This window comes from Phyllostomus discolor, chromosome 11 (assembly GCF_004126475.2).
Source record: "Phyllostomus discolor isolate MPI-MPIP mPhyDis1 chromosome 11, mPhyDis1.pri.v3, whole genome shotgun sequence".
Lineage (NCBI taxonomy): Eukaryota > Metazoa > Chordata > Mammalia > Chiroptera > Phyllostomidae > Phyllostomus > Phyllostomus discolor.
In genome coordinates this window covers 38,382,356-38,400,909 of record NC_040913.2, presented here as the reverse complement: position 1 = coordinate 38,400,909, position 18,554 = coordinate 38,382,356, and the positions used below count along the sequence as shown (strand labels likewise).

The 18,554-nt window shown below is 33.8% G+C and overlaps 1 pseudogene; it reads right to left on the bottom strand.

Annotated features, from left to right (window-relative positions):
- The window catches only part of LOC114508816, a 29,221-nt pseudogene extending 25,631 nt beyond the window's left edge, over positions 1 to 3,590 (bottom strand).
- Between the last annotated feature and the right edge of the window lie 14,964 nt (positions 3,591 to 18,554).

Here is an 18,554-nt window from a genome sequence, read left to right as displayed (position 1 = left end):
AATATTATTTGCATTTTTATATCTCATGAAATATTCATATCTTTAAAACCATTATTTGGCTAGACATACTGAAAAGGTTTGCCACACATAATATAACTGAAAGTATGGATTTGAAAAAGAGAGACATCAGTTTTGATTATTTTAATATTTTTTTAAGATGACAAACTTAAACATAAGAAGGGACTAGTAGGAAGTGACTAAACAAAAAATATTTTTAAATGGAATCTGAAATAAGAAAAAATCTGTAGAGACTTTTAGATTTGAATAAATAGCTGTCAAAATTAGAATTTCAGTCATGAATGAAGTAAGGACTATAGAAAGTCACTAATGTGAGCCTTTGTAATACAGTTCACTAAAACAATTTACTGAAATTTATGTCTTATACAAGTCATCACTAGGAAATACAAATATAAAACTACTATCTGTGAGACATGTTTTCTGACACTATGTAACAGAGAGGAAAAATATTCACTTTTATAAGGTATGCCACCTTTCCTTGTGAAAACTTAATTCACTGAGAAAGGAATTTAGACACTTCTGAAGTTTCCATTTCAGGTCTAAATCTTTGAATATCTTAAGAGCTCCATTAAGATTTACTGGTATACTCAAATGAAATTTCTCCTTTAGTTTATTTACATTTGTTTTCTTTTTCCAAAAATAATCTAGACTTTTAAAATTTTAGCCTATTAGAAATCTACCTACCTATCTTAAAGCCTATGCCATGCAATATAAATGGTGCATTATTTAAATAAATAAAGCAGCTCTGCCTTCAAAAATCTTGACATAAATAGATGTCATTATTAGATAATAGATCTGTTTAAAGGCTCAAGTAAAATATAAAACAACAAATAAGAAAAGTCACAAATGTTTTAATGAATGAGAAAGTTGACTAATTCTTCTTTACCTTACATCTCCAGAACTTTGTAATAGAATCACCTCTAAATACTCATTAATTTATTTATTTTATTTACCCAGACACATCTAGTGGCTCCTTCTAAAACACACTCATATTCCAGTCAGTGTTTATGGTAAGTCAGTCTTCACCCAACAGCTACTCTGTACTTCTAAAGTTCAGAGATGGTTTTACCTCTTCCTCAGGGACTTCCATGATTAGTCTTCTTTTCTTTAATTTTGAATTTCTATAAAATAATTATCTAATTACTTTAATTATCTTTCTCCTAATTATCTTTCTTGAGGAGAACATTATAGTATTAAATGTTTGGTGAACATGCTTTTTACTTTTTGAATTACTATCACACACCTGGATACTAAATTCATTACTAATATTTCATTTGTATTTCTCTCAGTACCCAGAACAAAATATGTTGAAAAGCATTTTTAAAATGTAGGTTTTAAATAAATAAATAAATAATGAAATACAAATAAATAAATAAATAAAGCTAAACACTTATTTTTACACAGGATGAAATTGTCTACATATATATGTGTGTCCTTGTGTTTAAGCAAAATACTGGGTGATTTTGTGATATTTACTTCAACCAAGAACCTTTAAGGTTTTTGAAGTTATTACTTTTGGTCTTTAGTTTTAATTAGTATCTCTTCATACTCATTAGGATCATATATTTAAATAGTTCATATAATACAAAATAAATAAAATTGAATTTGGGCATTTTAAATGAAATGTAAAAGTACAATAAAAGTTGCATTTGATCAACTTTTTCAGACTTTTAATAATGCTAGAATTTATATGCATAAACTTAACATTTATATTCTTTTTAGATGACTTTGTATCTTCTACATAGGGTAAGTCCCCTATAATAATAATTTCTTCATCTTCCATAGCTGAATCAATATACTATTTTTTCATATTCTAGAATATCTCCTAATATATCCTTGATGGCCTCTGTGTCCTCACCTCCATTTGTGAGGCACTAAACATTTGTATCTGTAGGGCTTGAAGGGGACTAAGATGATGTTGATGAAGAATCTTCCACTTAGTGCTATAGGTTAGGAGAAAGACTTTCTCCATTGTCAGTCAGGGTCTGAGCAATCTGGATGTTTTTCCTGAATGGTCTAAGGGAAGCTTTGGCTGTTATTGCCTCAAAGCCCATCCATGTACACCAATAGCTCAATATTTTCCAGAGAAGGAATTTCTTGCTTTTCGTTGACCTGAAGATCTGAATCATTCAACCACCACATCTGAGGATTACTGAGAATAATCTTTAGAGTTTTGTCTAGGTTCCCATTGGCTTGCTGAGGGCCTTGCTTGGCCATGTGTGTGGGTTAGCCCATTCTTTTAAAAAAGTTTGTTCTCTATGCAGAATCCCCCCTCACTCTCTTTCTCTCTCACTCACTCTCTCTCTCACTCTCTCTCCCCTGTCTCTCCCTCTTTCCTTATTTGGGTCAATTCTTCTGTGCAGTTGGTAATATGATAACTATCTGATCCATGTTCTTGTTATATGCCCTTAGGAGAAGCCAGGCATCCAGGATAGTAAATTCCAAGTGGAACAAATTGTAAACTTTTGATAGATCAGTATATAGCTCTTTAAAGTGTTAACATGCTTTGTTGAGATACAAGCTCCTTCATCAATTCCACTGTAATAATTTCAGATACCTTCAAGCAATTTTTCAACAACTTCCTTTTATTTGAACCAGTCTCCGATGATTTTCTCCACAATAATTTTAAAACTTTTCTGGGCCAGCTTTAATTTCCTTTTTGGCTTTGTCAAGGCAACCCAGTTGTTCCAGGCAGCAATAAAAGTGCACTATATCCAGCTGTAACACTGTATAGTTATCTACTGAACCCAGTGGTTCTCTGCAACACCCAAGAGAAATATTTGTCACACTCCAATAGGCATGGCAAGGCTATTCCATATTATTTTCTGAAGTCAGATGTGCTACCATTACGCTACGAGGTCATAGCATATTATTTTCTTTTCAAGAAAATTCTGCCCTCCTCATGATATCCCATAGCTAACATAGGCTAACGTAGGACTTTTCTTTGTGCTGGAGGAATTCTGATTGATATGCCTGTCTGGTTAGCTACATGGAGTTTTTTGGTTCACCAACATCTAAGCTCTATCTGCTGTATCTCTAGGCCTTTCTTAGTCCTCTGATTTTTTTTTCTTTTACTTAGGCTTCATTTTGCTCTTCTTCAGCCTGACAGTTTTTGCTCACTTCATTTCAGACTTATTTGAAGCACTATAGCTTTTACATTGCTCTTCAAGTGTTTACTCTAGTTAAATTGTTTCTTATGTATGACAATTTTGATATAATTTTCTTGAAATCCAAATGTTTAAGAAACTTTAGAACTTAGTTATTAGCTGATATGCAACTGGGTCTCCAACAAGTTTTTTCTACCTTTTGTTAGTCTTGGAGGTAAAAAAAATACTTTCAATTATAGAAATTTCTATTGTTTTATAATTATACTTTCCTACTTCACACTCAATTGTTTTGCAACATGGTTTTTTTCTATTATATTTTCTACTTCATTTCACAACATTCTAGCTTCTCAGGGTACTTGCAAGGTCCTTCACTGCTAAACCATTTTCTTTACTTTCATCTGTATATGGAGGTTGAATTCAGTTTTCCCTTAGAAACTGGGGCAATTTTACCTGAAGACATGTTTTTTTTGCATGTCATCCTGTGTCATCAGGGCATCTGGCAGTATCCAACGATTATTACCTGAATACAACAGAGGAGGTCACAGTTTGTTTTCATTCTGGGAGAGGCTGACTGCACTTCCACCCATAGTCAATGTACTTTGAATACATATCTGTGACTGTAACAAATGCTCCACTGAATTTCTGCATTCTGTTTCATTACACACACATAGAATAATATTAATAATTTTAGTTATTTGGTTAATGAGATTCCTGACATTTATGAAGATAACAATAAAGTTATAAATCTAGGACTGAGGATGTTCACACATGCTTTTATTCGTTCTACCATTAAGATCTTTGACTTTTTACTGTGGTCATTGTTTTCATATTTCAGCACTATCTTGTTTTCTTTGAGCAATAGGAAGACAGCAGAAGGGAAAAAGCTTTTGTCATTTAACTTACACCTAATTGTGATTCAATCATGCAGGACAATCTGGGCCCAAAGAAAAGTGACCCAGCTGCAAATGTTTTTATTAAAGTACCACCTTGCAGTTGAGCTGTGTGTGGTCAAGAAGTTAACTGTTAAGATATACTTGCCTTTAGCAATTGATCGCAATTGTTCCTTGTTACTAGGGGTCATATCTTATTTGATTTTTTATCATCAGATTTCATAGTGTTTGTTGATGAGTTAACACTCAATAATATGGATTGATAACCTACTTGTCCACATAAACAATATCCAGTCTGTAAACTTAGATATGAGAACAAGCTGTGGTCATGAAAAAGAAAGAATTAATGACAGCACTGGTAAGAGCTTCAGATTAGGTCTAAAAAACTGCAAGGGGAAGTAAGGGACTGGGGAGAGAGTAGGGATAAAAGCAGACACTTAATCCTAGAAATACTTAGCCAAAATGTGGATAACACAATTTGATAAGGTGAAATTTGAGCTTATAACAGTGAGTGAAATAATTTTCTCTAGGTTCACTAAACCTAGAGTGTCTCAACACGTGAGGTGACTCATGGACGTGCAAGCTCAGAAACTCTGATAGATTTACTCTTACAAGTGTCTCAGGTTAAATAATAAATTATATACTGGTTTTATTGAAAGTTTATTTTACTTATATTTGCTTTACTTATAAGTGTTAATCTGTCTTATCTACTAGAAAATAATTTAAATTTCTGGAAAAGAACTAGGCATCTTCCATGAAAAAAGATTTTTATAGTTGATTTTATTGGACTTTCTGTGAAATCCTGATTCCAATCACTATGGGAGTTAGTATAAATTGTTTAAACTTTAGTTCTCTCATCTATAAAGTGGAAATACTTATAGTGCCTATTAGGTGAGACAAATAAATGAATATATGCAGCAGGTTAATCATTATGCTTGGAATATATGTCACTTAGTGTCTTATACATTTTAGTTATTATAACACAAATTAATATAACACATTTCAGCAGGTGTTATGAGTTCAGGGAAAAATTATAGCTTCAGAGAAAGGGGTTCGATTGGGTCAACAAAAATTCATGGGTAAAGGAGACACTCAGTACTTGAATATATAGATATAGTGGAATCATGAAAGTGAAGGAAATGTGGAAAACATAAAAGAGCTATATATTTAATATAGAAAGTTATAGGTAATTCATTTGGTAGCATTTCAGAATAAGTGAAAATTGTAAAAGAGTGATAAATCTTAATATGTCAGCAAAAGAAGTTCTTGGTTTTTCAACTGTGAATAGAAATTTTGCCTAAATTTGAATTTTGCTTTCTTCACAAACTAGATAGATATTTTGAGTAGCTTACTAAGACTTTATATGCATTAATTATTTTATCTATAAAATTAGGTGTAATTATTTCCAATTTATAAAGTTGTTTTATGATAAGATGAACATATATTCATTTATAAAGCACACATATATGCACACATATGTGTATAGTATTACTTAGAATAATTTTGGTGCGGGCTGGGAACCAAAGTGTCCCAGGTTCGATTCCCAGCCAGGGTACATGCCTCGGTTGCAGGCCATAACCCCCAGCAACCGCACATTGATGTCTCTCTCTCTCTCTCTCTCTCTCTCATCTCCCTCCCTTCCCTCTCTAAAAAAAAATAAATAAAATCTTTAAAAAAAAAAAAAAAGAAGAATTTTGACATATACAGTCATTCACTGAATGAGAGAGACATTCAATATCAGAATTATTAATCATATAAACAAAGATATTATCAAGAAATTGATGGAATAGTTTCATTAAAAACCTATGTCTTGAAAACTTATAAGAAAGCTTGTAACTACATTAATTGACAGACATAAGAGATAGTAGGAATATAGGCTGAAAAGATGAAACATACAATTCTAATGGTTTTACATTTAAGATGCTTGTGGGACATGCAGTTACAGTTGTTCATGTGACACTTAAAAGTTTTAGAGCTAAAAGCTTTTAGAAGTGACCAAATATGTAACTATCAAGTGCTTTAGTGAAGGCTAAGAGGCATGAGGATTGAAAATAGAAGGCACACACCTCATGGACAAAACAGTTTGCCTATGGCCACTGCTCTCATAAGCGGCAAAACTGGGATTCCGGGATTAGTTTAATGAGTGCAGTTGGCTTCACTTATTTGTACCTCAATTATCTGTAGAGAGATAGAGTTAAAGAATCCTTATTTTCCCCCCTCATGAAGAGTCTGTTGATTTTTTCAGAACTTCTCAAACTAATTTTGAGTATGAACAGTTGATTTGAGCACAACTGATCTTTTAACACAAATAGAAAGAAAAAATATTAGGTTCTGAGGGCTTTATACCACTTTAAAATGATTTTCATGAACAGTTATTTTTTTATGTAATTTTTTAAAAGATTTTTTATTTATTCACTTTTAGAGAGGGAAGGGAGGGAGACAGAGAGAGAGAGAGAAACATCAATGTGCGGTTGCTGGGGGTTATGGCCTGCAACCCAAGCATGTACCCTGGCTGGGAATCAAACCTGCGACACTTTTCTTCGCAGCCCACGCTCAATCTACTGAGCTACGCCAGCCAGGTGAGCAGTTATTTAAAAAAAAAATGATTGTATTATCAATTTTTCTAAATTGAGTCCTTTTTACAAAAATTTATTCCTATTTTTCAAAAATGTTTGTCAGGGAAAAATGAAGATATGAAAGGAAAATATATATGACACTAAGACTGGTGTTGCACTTTGTGTAGCGTTGTAGATTTCTGTGATCTACTACATATGTAGGATACATAAACAAATGTTTATGAGCTCTTTCTTTTATACTGATTAAAATTTTCACATTTATAAAAATCATCATTTTTTCATTTTTAATGTTTAATTAAATTTGTTGTGGTAACAGTGGTTAATAACATTGTGTATATTTAAAGTGTACAATTCTATGATACATCAACAATGTATCATATTGTGTGCCCACCACTAAAGTCAAGTCTTCCATCACCATATATTTGACCCCTTGACCATTTACTACCTTCCCACCTTCTTCCCCTCTGGTAACCACCATACTGATGTCTGTGTCTATGAGTGTTCATTACTTTTACTTTTTTTTTTTACTTATTGTTTTCAGTTGTATAACACATATATGAGTGAAGTCATATTTTCTTAATGATAAATTATTTTCTTAAAATTTTATTAAATGTCCACCCTCTAATATTAAAGTATAAATGCTGAAAATATTGTCCAATTGTCCTATTGCAAAAGTAACAAAATTATATTTTTCATTATGTAAAAGACTTGAATAGTAACTATTCTTTTTTTAGAATTAAATAGTTTGAAAATTTGTATTCATTTCCCTGAAGGTATCTATCATAGGCACACAAACATTCATATGTATATAGTAGCCTTCTTTAAATTTTCTTTTTAATTTCTCCCCTTGCTATCTTAATCCTACCTTACAGGAAGACATACCACTACATTATTTAAGAAATATGAGACAAGTTAGAGACTTAGGATGATGAGATATAACTTTAAATTTGTATGGGATTAATTTTTTTGAAATATATTTTATTGATTATGTTATTCAGGTTCCCAATTTCTCCCCTTTGATTCCCTCTGCCCAGAGCCCCCACTCACTCTGGCAATTGCCACACCATGTTCATGTCCATGTGTCATGCATATAGGTTCTTTGGCTTCTCCATTTCCTATACTATACTTTACATCCCCATGGCTCTTCTGTAACTACCTATTTGTACTTGTTAATCCCCTCACCTCTTCATTCATTCCCCCACACTTCTTCAATCCTGTTTTTTTAGATTTAATTGTTGATAATATGTATTTATTACAATTTTATTGTTCATGGTTTTGATCTTTTTTTTCTTAAGTTCTTTTAACACCTCATATAATAATGGTTTGGTGATGATGAACCCCTTCAGTTTTCTCTTGTCTGGGAAGCTCTTTATCTGACCTTTAATTATAAGTGGTAGTTTTGCTGGGTAGAGAAATCTTGGCTGTAGGTCCCTGCTTTCTTTTTAATACCATATTTTGCCATGTATAATGCACACCCAAGTTTTTGGCCCAAACTTTCAGGAAAAAATCTTTCATTTTAACTTATCAATTCAATTTTATTTATATTTAGATACTTATTTCTATATTGTAAATGAATTTTAGAACTTATTTTTGAACACATGGTTATTGTTATTGCTTTCTAGAGTTCATTACACTTTTAACACCTAAGCATAAATAGGAATTAAAAATATTTATATAGATATGGAATTAGTACTATCCATGTGTAATGTGCATTCTTATTTTTCCCTCAAAAATTTAGGCAAAGGGTGTGCATTATACATGACAATATATGGTATTTCTTGCTAATCCCTTCTAGCCTGCAAAGTTTCTTTCGAGAAATCAGCTAACAGTCTTATGGGAATCCCCCAGTAAGTAACTAACTGCTTTTCTCTTGCTGCTTTTAAGATCCTCTCTTTATCTTTAACCTTTGACATTTTAATTATGATGTGTTTTAGAGTGGGCCTCTTTATATCATCTTTTTTAGGACTTTCTGTGCTTTCTGGACTTACCTGTCTAGTTCTTTCACCAAACTGGGGAATTTCTTTCACTATTTTTTTCCAAATAGATTTCCAATTTCTTGTTCTTTCTCTTCCCCTTCTGGAACCCTTATCATGCAAATGTTGGACCTCTTGAAGTTGTCCCACAGGCTTCTTACACTATCCTCATTTATTTTTTTTCTTCTTGTTGCTCTGATTAGTTGTTTTTGGCTTCCTTGTGTTCCAAATCATTGATTTGATTCTCAACTTTATCCATTTGACTCTTGTTTCCCTGTACATTGTTCTTTATTTCAATTAGTGTGTCCTTCATTTCTGACTGTATCTTTTTTTTTTAAAGATTTTATTTATTTATTTTTAGAGAGGGAAGCGGGGGGAGAGAGAGAGAGAGAGAGAGAGAGAGAGAGAGAGAGGGAGAGAGAAAGAAACATCAATGTGCGGTTGCTGGGGGTTATGGCCTGCAACCCAGGAATGTACCCTGGCTGGGAATCGAACCTGGGACACTTTGGTTCCCAGCCTGCGCTCAATCCACTGAGCTACGCCAGCCAGGGCTGACTGTATCTTTTTTATGCTGTTGAGGTCTTCACTAAATTCTTTGAGCATCCTTATAGCCAGTGTTTTGAACTCTGTATCTGGTAGATTGCTTATCTCCCTTTTAGTTAGTTTTTTTTTAATGGAGTTTTGATCTGTTCTTTCATTTGAACTATGTTTCTTTGTCTCCTCATTTTGGCAGCCTCCCTGTGTTTGTTTTTATGTGTTATTTGTAGAGCTGTTATGAGTCCCTGTGCTGGTAGCTTGGCCTAATGTAGTAGGTGGCCTATTGGGTCCAATGGCACAGTGCCCCTATCACCAAAGCTGGGTACACGAGCTACACCCTTTGTGTGGGTTGAGTACACATTCCTCTTGTAGTTCAGCATTGATTGCCATTGGTAAGTTAATAGGAGGGATTTACCCAGTCCAGTCAACTAGGGTGATCTATCATTGAGGCAATGACAAATCACTAAAACAATGACCAATCTAAAAGAATAGTATGGAATCTTGTATTTATCTCAAAAATTTTTGATGGTAGAATAGGCTTGGCTTTGGAAGAATGGCGAGGCAGACTTTATTCAAGGAGGGTTGCTACCATGGGGTCTTGTAATAGGGGTGATAAATTGGGCTCAACTCTGAATAAAACAAGGAAAACAAGTGAGAATTTATAGGCAAAGAGTAAGGTGGATAGGGAATTACTAAGAGTACATATCAAGGCTAATGGAAAATTATGGCTAAGTCAACCAAAGAGAATTCTTGCTGAGGTAGGCCATGGTGATTAGACATTACCTAAGGGATAGTAGGGAATGAGCAACAAAATCATATATAAGACATGATAGCATATTTATGATTAGAGATTGTGGTTAAACTGACTTAGCAAGATCCTCGTTAGAACTGGGTGGTTGAGACACATGAGACTATGTCCCTCTAAAGATTGGAACCTAGTAGAGTTCAGAAGAGACTTGCTAGATTTTGGTTAGGGAGAGAATCTTTGTCTTGGGCAACAAAGGAGGCAGTAAGAAATAATATGATTCTGGGTATATTTCAAAGCTGGATTCCATGGGATTATTTTAAAAATGAATCACAGGGAATGAAAAATAGGAACCATATTCCCAAGATTTTTGATCCAAGTAATTAGAAGTATACGGTTGCCATTTACTGTGAGCTTGGCTACTTCAGCATAAGATGATGATGTTGATGATAATGGTGATGATATAGTGACATCCTGTATTTGGAAAACACATTTGAAAAATCAAAAATATTTAATGATATTTAAAATAATGGGGAGAAAAAGGGAAAGGGTCCTCAATGAACATGTATAAAGGACCATGGACAAAACCAAAGGAGGGTAGGATTGAGGGTGAGAGGTGGGGTGGGGGGTGGAGGAAAATGGTGATGGGAAAATGAAGACAACTGTACTTGAACATTAGTTAAAAAAATAAAATAATAAATAAATAAAGTGTCAGTAAGATGTTTTAAATGTTGAAATAATGTAAAGAAGTTGTTATATCCTCATTCATACATCTGATCTCAAGACTACAGATGGTATTTTCAACTGCCTTTGTCCTTTATTTTGTTTGCTGTGCTTTCAGGAAGTACCACAGAATACTATGTCTAGTAGGCTATTCCACATCTTCATTACGGAGTTTTCTGTTTCTGCCTGTGTGAGATAGCTGTTATATTCCATTACAAGGTACTATTGAATATTGCCATACTAGATGGTCCCAGGGATTCTTATGGCTTTATCCCTATTCCTTCCTATTTGTTTAGGGGCTCTATTTTTTCCTTTATAATGAGGGTTAGTTATTACTCAGTGATTAATTTTTGTTGTTTTTATCTACAGAAAGTGTTGCTTAAAATGACTCCTAGTACTGAGAAAACCTGGTTATATTACCTCATGTATGACATTTTAAATAGATTGTATAATCTTTCTTTCATATAAAAGCCAGGAATAAGCAGAGTCTTGGATCCTAAGAAGTATACCATACATTCTCAAGTAGATCATATATGTGACAGTAAGATTTACACTTTGCATTTCTATCCCTCTTGATCTATATAGTCTGGTTAGGAGGAAAAATTATACTCCATATTAGTAAATTGCTATTTTTTAGGATAAGAAATAAAGTTTGCAAATTGTGGTCACCTGGTTGGAATTTTAAATATAATTTTAATATTAATTCCAATATGTTCTATGGCAGCTGCTTCAGAAAAATGAAGTACACATTAAGATCAGTGAGTTCCATAAGCAATAGCATACAACTTTATATTTTTAACTATAAAATCATTTTTTGTCATAAGTATTATCATGAGTCAGATCATGATATCAAATAACACATTTGGTAAGTTGGCTTAAAGTCATGCTAACTAAAATATGGTAAGTTACATATGACGATCATTAAAAATAAATAATGGCTCTTTGCCATGATGAAAAGTATTTAATATAAACATATATTGCCACCATACTAACTGCTTGCCTTAAAGGGTATGGTGACACATAGGATTGGTTCATGTCACTGGAAAATTATACATCTACTAGTGTTGTTAATCAGGACAGTATTAATAAGGTGAAGTCAATGTTGGGTTATGTATAATGTTTGTTCTTGCCACCACTGTAACTTGGAACATGTGCCTCTTGGGTGGGAATTAAATTCAACAGGGTCAAAGACTAATTGACATCTACAGGCTTCACCACAGCTGAAGCTTTGTTGAGCATTCACACAGGACACATTTTTCACACTACTGGACATATGAAGCACACCATTTACTTAACTGTTTCCCAAAGCTCATTATTAGAACTACAATATTATTCTTGCCAACTCACTTAAAATATATTCAAATCATTAGTCCTAAATGGTAGAGAAACTTACCTGTAGACATCTTTTCTTTCTAATAAATGTAGCAGTGATATAAATCATTAATATATTCAGCCTAGGAGTATTTCTCTTCTTTATTCTCATTTCATTTTAGCTTTAATATCAAAATAATTCATTCCTTGATGGTGATAGAAAATGTAATAGGTCTGTTTTTAAAATAAACTTAATAATGTTTTCTGCATAAGTTGTATATATTTAATGCTCATGAAGCTGATAGTATAAATTTGGGGAAGATTAGTAGGGCAGGTAGTTTAGGCTAATAAGCTGTATGTTCATGCAGTGTACCTGTGCCTTCAGAGCTTGTTTGAACCTGGTCCATCTCTAAAGCTTAATAATGAATATTGCTGGGTATGCCTGTCTTTAAGGATCAGATAATAACAAGTTACATTAGACATTCGAGTGGATATGATTGATTATCTGGAGTTTCAGAGTAAAGCACTCAATTTCTATCAATGCCTAGAAAAGCTAAGAATGACTTTTTAAAAAGATCTACATCCTGAAGCCCTGCAACAGGTCATTAGCTCTAAATCTCTAAATAAATCTACTTTGGAGTTCCTATAAGAGTTTCTTACAGACTTAAAGAGACTTCTACTCTTCCATATTATATGTAATCGTGAATGTTGGGCTTTTCCTAATTCCAGGACACCATTTATATTTTAATTGGCTTTGAATGGTGTCCTTGGAGTTGTACAGTGAATGGAACTGTGTAGCATGAATATTGTGTCTGTTGTTTCAAAACGGTCAAGTACTAGAGATGAGAATGCCATAGTCTGGAACAAATTGAAAACCTTCACTTTTTCTAGATCACACATAAAGTTAAGTACCTTATAGGTTTCCCAATATACAATTCCAGGTGGTGCACTCAGATGGCATATATGTTGTCTCTGAATTCCTAAAATATGCAATCGGTGTTGTGTATATTTTGCAATAATAAAGGATGTTGAGGGTAGCAGTTGGTACTTTACCTTGGAGAACTTATTACAATATATCCAAAGATCATTAGACCTCTAATACTATTTTCAAATTGGGCAGCTTATCTTTTTTTGTTTGTTTTATTAACTCACAACTTATAATATTTTATATCATGTAGAATGCCTATTGATTCCAGGTTTCAAAGTATGTCAAAAAGTAGGGATGTATTTGCTATGATATCCTGTGGTATGATATCCTACCAGTGTTATATCCTATGGTATGGTAAAATGGTCACAGTCCCTGTGCACTAATCAGGGAGTTAACATACTGTGCTGAGTATATACTTATGCCACAGACATGTGAACCAATAGTGTGTGCTTATGAGGGCAGATATAAAAGGACATTCAAGACCAATATTTACATACCAGTCAAGAGTTGTATAAATTTTCACAGTAAAAGTAGATATTTAAATTAATGGGTAAAATTGAATTGAATTCATTATCCTTACAATAAGCATAATATATTTCTAAAAACATATCTCATCTGTGTTTGTTTAGCCAAACACAGGGATTTCAGGGGGATAATATAGGAATCACTATCTTTTTTGTTTGTTTGTTTTGTTTTCTAAAACTCAGCAACAATGATGTTTATGATAACCCCAGGAATACATCATTGCTTTTGGCTTACTATTTTGAAAAGAGAGTGCAGTTCCAGGATGTTTCACTAGTTTCTTTCTAATACAAATGCTATTATTTGTGGGTAATTATTTCAACCATAAATTCAGAAACTGGAGATTAATAGCCCACCATGCCAATTTATGCATCAGGTAAAAATTCCTATAATTTTTCTGTCACCATTAGAACAGAGTTGTCCAGAACCATGAAAAATGAATATTAACTTAGACCAGTCTTCAATCCAAGCAGTTTTCCAAATTTTGGCTATTTCTCTACCAGCAATGATTAATGATCTTGATGAATGATTGCAGGTGAATTTCAGCTGTAATAGAAAAAATATTTATAGTACATATTTGAATATTATTTGTTGATAACCCTCCATTATTTTAATTACAGTCATTCTTCTATTGTTGTTCAAGTACAGTCATCTCCATTTTCACCCCATAATGGCCCCATATACCACCTATTCCTACTGTCCACCCTTGAACCTACTCCCTTTGGCTTTGTCCATGTGTCCTTTATACATGTTCCTTGATGGACCTTCCCCTATTATCCCCCATTATCCCTATCCTTCCTCCCCTATAATTACTGTCAATTTGTTCTTTATTTCAATCTTTTGATTATATTTTGCTTGTAATTATAATCACTTTTAAGTTTATTAAGTAACTCAGGTATAATAACTGAAAGTGGGTACAGGAGCAATTCTTAAATACTCCAGTGCTTTGTTAAATCTAGTATATTTTTCAGTTATTAGTAAAAAGGAGGGAACTATTTGGAAAAATATTAACTACAGCCTTATGGATTCCATGGTAAAGTTGCCACTTTCAAAACATTTTTGTGTATAAAATTAATCTGATTACTTCATTGGTCCCATTTCTGTAATATTCACTTTATATCTGGGAATACATTTCAAATGTTGCACCAGCCTCTATCAACAAGCTCATCTCCAGGATGCCACTCTAGGAATTTTTGCAGATGTATGTGCTCTCCTCATAAAGTTATTCCCCATATTTTGGTGAAGTCAGTGTTTTTTAAGCCTTCGTTTGGAGAATAAGATATTGCAGATAGCAAATACATCCCTAATTCCTTCTTTTTTCTTCTCTAAATATTCAAAGAAATTTTTGTTTTCCACTTAGGTTACCTTGAATGATCTTTGAATCAGGATTTTAGTAACTATCCAAACAAATTATTGTGTCTATGCAAGCTGGCACGATAGACTCAGAATAACTATCGGAACATCCAAATTATAAATTAAACTTTACCTAAAATTTTGTTATAGTCTTTTCTTTGTACTATACACTTAAAATACATTATCTCATATATTTTTTTCTAATTTTGTATATACATCTGCAAATATATATATATATAATCCATATATGAGATCTGGAAAAAGCCCAGCTGTTATATAAATATAATAAGAATGGTCTGTGCAACATTGATGTAACCTGGAAGCCAAGGAGAGTGGACTGGAATGCACATGCATAAACAATGATAACTTTGTTGCATTAATCAATGGGAGTGGTAGATGCCATTAAGTAAATATGTGTACTGTGTGGCCTTAAACATTTAATATGACTGAGAAAATAGAGCTATGGATATGCATCAAATTTTGCATTAAGCATGAACATTCCTCTGTGGAAACTATTCAGACGATTCAGAAGGTCACAGCTTCTGATTGGCACCTTCATTATGACAATGTACCCACTCATACATCATATCTTGTGTAGTTTTATTGTGAAACATCAAATCACCCTGGTGACTCAGACCTTCTACAGCCCAGATTGACACCCTGTGACATCTGGCTTTTCCCAAAACTAAAATCACCTTTGAAAGGGAAGAGATTTCAGACTGTTGATGTGATTCAGGAAAATATGATGGGGCAGCTGACAGTGATTGGGAGAACTATATGAAATCCCAAGGTGCCTGCCTACTTTGAAGGGGACCGAGGCCGCATTGTCCTGTGTACAATGTTTCTTGTATCTTGTTCTATAAATGACTCTATTTTTCATATTACATACCTGGATACCTTCTGTACAGATGATAGATGCCATATTTTCAGACTATAAAATGCACCTAGGTTTTAGAGGAGGAAAATAGGAAAAAAATTTTTGAAGCAAAAATGTGGTAAAATATTCAATAACATAAATAACATAATATTTCACCAATGTAGGTATAAACAGAACTGAAAAGCAGCATTAACAACCATATTCCTCCCAGATTTGGGGGAAAATGTGCATCTTATAGTCCAAAAAGTATGGTTTGTGTGTGTGTGTACATATATATGTACAATCTGTATAAAATCCTATGTACTTTTCTGATTATAAGCTTTTTTCCTCCTGCTTATGTATGTAACTTTATACATCTTCTGGAGTATGAGTTTAGTAATAGGTCTTTAATAGACAGGGGGAGGTTAAGAATAGAAAATAGAGAAGCCAGAGCACTTATATGTACAACCCATGAACATGAACTAAGGGGGAGGAATACTAGTGGGGAGGGGGGAGCAGGGTGGAGGAGAATAAAGGAGGGGAAATGGGAAACTGTAATAGCATAATCAATAAAATATACTTAAAAGTAAAAAGACATAATATCAATTTTCCTCAAAATCTTCCAAAAAATTGAAGAGGAAGAAATTCTTCCAAACTTGTTTTATAAGACCAACGTTCTTCTGATAGAAGAAGAGCCAAAGATACCACAAGAAATCTAGGAACCAATATTCTTGATGAATATGTATGAAAAAACACCTCCAAAATACTAGCAAACCAAATTCATATGCACAATAAAAAGATCATACATCACCGATAAGTGGATAAGTGGGACCCATTCCTAGGTTTTGAGGATTGTTTTGCACATGCAAATCAAACCACATTAATGTAACAAAGGATAAAATCCTATGATTATTTCAATAGTTGCAGGAAAAGCATTTGACAAGCTTGAACACCCTTTTATGATAAAAATACTTATCAGATTAGGAAAAGAAGGACATTCCCTCAATATGAAAGGCCATTATTTAAAAGCCCATGCCTAACACTATACTCAACAATGAAAAACCAAAGCTTTTCTGATTATGTTCAGAAAGATGTCCACTCCTCCCACTTTTATTTAACATCATACTAGAAATCTGAGCTAGAGCAATTAAGAGAGAAAGAGAAATAAAATGTACCCAAATGGGAAAAGAAGAAGTGAAATTATGTCTGTTTACAGATGACATAATTCTATATATATAATTATATGTTTAAACATAAGGATTCCATAAAAAATACTGATGAAATTATTAAGTGAATTCAGCACCATTTGTAGGATATGGAATCAATACAAGAATGAGTTACATTTCTAGATACTAATAATGAGTGATGATAAAAGGAAATTAAGGAAACAATCCCATTTGCAATAGTATCATTAAAATATTCCCATTTACAATAATGTGAGAAACAATAAAATATTTAACCAAGGAGTCATGGAGACTTGTGTACTGACCTGTTTAAATTCATTCAGTTCTCTCATCTCATCGATAGAAATAGTTGACCTTGCATTTTCTGCTAAGGTCTATACTGATGACCTTTCTAGTTTCACATAAAATATATATTATTAATACATTGATCTCAGAAGCAGAAACCTGTATGTGTATGTGACTGTGACTATTTGGGTATCTGAGGTCTGTGGGGACAGTTATACCCACATGTGTATTAATTTTGCTACCATTGATTCAGATATTTTTTAAAGGCTTTACTTATTTATTTTTAGAGAGAGGAAGGGAAAGAGAAAGAGAAGGACAGAAACAGCAATGTGTGGATGCCTCTCATGCACCCCAGGCATGTACCCTGACTGAGAATCAAATTGGTGATCCTTTGGTTCTCAGACCAGTACTCAGTCCACTGAGCCACATCAGACAGGGCTGATTCAGATACTTTAACTGATGGTTGCTTTTTGTTTCAGTCAAGGGTAGTACTTCCATTCATATTCAATTTCTTTCTAATTTCTGCATTCCTATTTAGTGGTATTTTTAAATAAGATTTCTATTTCTGGGACATTCTCCACCTTGCCCCTTTCACAGTGAAGCCAACTTGGACTGGGAATGGCCCTTCAAGTCACCTTAAAATGCCCACTGGGAGCCCTGGCTGGTATGGTTCAGCTGGTTGGAGTGTTGTCCCATAAAATCAAAAGGTCATAAGTTCAGTTCCTACTCAGAGCAAATGCCTCAGTTGTGAGCTTGGTCCCTAGTTGAGGCGCTTAACTGATTGATGTTTCTCTCTCATATGGATGTTTCTCTCCCTCTCTCTACCCTCCTTCTCCTCTCTTTATAAGTGTTAAAATGCCATCCACTGAGGATTAAAAAACAAAAGCCCACCTGGGGCAGTGAGCTAGAAACCTGATAGTTTGTAAAATGAACCTCCTGGCTTGTTCCTTTGTTGTCCATTCCCCAACTACAAAGATCCCCACCTGGACATTCTCTTCCCCCATGTTCCCTACTCTTCCTGTTTCAAAAGCAGACTGAGTCCAGTATGTATTAGCTAAATATTGCTTGTTACCACCACAGCTCAATTCAGTTCATGGTGTTTGTGAAGTTTTCTCTAATGAATTGAAGTGTCGACTTGACATTCTAAAGCAGGACTGGCCTTTTCTTTTTCTTCTTCTCTGTTGTTCACACAGGCCCTTCTTACTGTATTTTAAATATTTTGAGATTTGTTTTAAAATAAATATTCAACTTACCATATGTTTCAAAGTGGCTAAAATTAATTTTGTGCCCCGGCTGGTGTGGCTCAGTGGATTGAGCACCAGCCTGTGAGCCTAAAGGTCACTGATTTGATTCCCAGTCAGGACACATGCCTGGGTTATGGGCCAGGACCTCAGTAGGGGGCATGGAGAGGCAACCACATACTGATGGTTCTCTCCTTCTCTTTCTCCCTCCCTTCCCCTCTCACTAAAAAGAAATAAATTAAAATCTAAAAGAATTAATTTTGTAAATATTTATAAAATTACTCTGTGTTTTTAGTCTTCTAAGA